General features: G+C 41.4%; 1 non-coding gene across 1 annotated transcript; it reads left to right on the forward strand.

Moving 5' to 3' along the window:
- Positions 1-698: 698 nt before the first annotated feature.
- LOC141722483 (small nucleolar RNA R71) lies at positions 699-805 on the forward strand. Its single transcript, XR_012575503.1, has one exon. It is a non-coding gene; the product is annotated as a small nucleolar RNA R71 (small nucleolar RNA).
- Positions 806-1,348: the final 543 nt, after the last annotated feature.

Consider the following 1,348-nt stretch of genomic DNA (forward strand, 5'->3'; position numbering starts at 1 on the left):
GTGTCACTAGGGAGGTACCAGGTTGTCGATTCAGCAAGGCATTGGCAATCTGCCCAATTTGATTTTCCAAGGTCTTGATAGAAACCATTTGGCTCTTGCACATGAGCCTAAACTCCTCCAATTCAGAGTTTTCATTAGATTGTTACAGTTGGAGTTGTTGTCTTGGTGCGTATTGTGGTTGTTGAAAACCAAGATGGTAGTATTGCTTTGCGGCATACAGCTGATAAGGATGCTGCACCGCATTCTTAGTGTTATTCCAGCTGAAATTATGATGATTGCGGTTGTTGGGATGATAGATGGCTAGGACTGGTTGTTGTGACCTCTAAAAGTTGCTCGCGAAGTAAGCTGATTCGCTAGAAATAGCACACTGCACTGTCTCATGTGCACCAGTATAAAGCTCAAAGACAATAGTGATCTGATTAACTCCATAATTAGCCAAAGAATCCACCTTCATCGTCAAAGCTATAAGCTGAGCAGCTATAGAAGTAGCAGCATCTACCTCGAGAATTCCCGCTACTTTGCCTTGAGTTAGTCTCTGAGAAGGATTCTGATATTCATTAGCAGCCATCAGTTTAATCAAATCATAATCTTCATCGTAGCTCTTAGCGCACAAGGCTCTACCTGATGCTACATCAAGCATGGGTCCAAAAGTTGCACCCAATCCATTATAAAATCAGTGAATAATTATCCATTCAGGCATCCCATGATGAGGACACTTCTTAAGCATCTCCTTATGATGATCCCAAGATTCACACAAAGATTCTCCCGATTGTTGCGCAAGTTGAGTAAAAGCATTCCTGATTGCAGCTGTCTTCGCCATAGGGAAGAATTTAGTGAGAAACTTCTGAGCAAGATCTTCCCACTTGGTGATTGAGCCCGGTGGTAGAGAATATAACCAACACTTAGCTTTATCCCTCATAGAGAATGGGAATAGCCTCAACTTAATAGTATCTTCAGAGATATTGATTTTGAAAGTGTCGCAGATCTCGATGAAATCTCTGATATGCATGTTGGGATCTTCCGTTAGAGAACCCCCAAACTAAACCGAGTTCTGCACCATCCGAATCATGCTAGCCTTGATTTCAAAAGTGTTAGCCATGATGGATGGTCTGACAATGCTAAACTGAATATCATTGATTTTCGGCTGAGAGTAGTCCATCAAAGCCTTTGTATTTGTTTCTGGTTCACCCATTGTAACAAGAGCTTCTCCTTTAACTTTCTCCTCCTTAGCAAGAACTTCTTCCTCTAATAAACTTCTTCCCTCCTCTTTATCCAGCGTTCTCTTTCGAGATCGAGAATGTGTTAGCATAAACATTCTCTAAAGTACCTGAAAAGCAACAAGTAAACA

Source organism: Apium graveolens, chromosome 4, assembly GCF_009905375.1.
Source record: "Apium graveolens cultivar Ventura chromosome 4, ASM990537v1, whole genome shotgun sequence".
NCBI lineage: Eukaryota > Viridiplantae > Streptophyta > Magnoliopsida > Apiales > Apiaceae > Apium > Apium graveolens.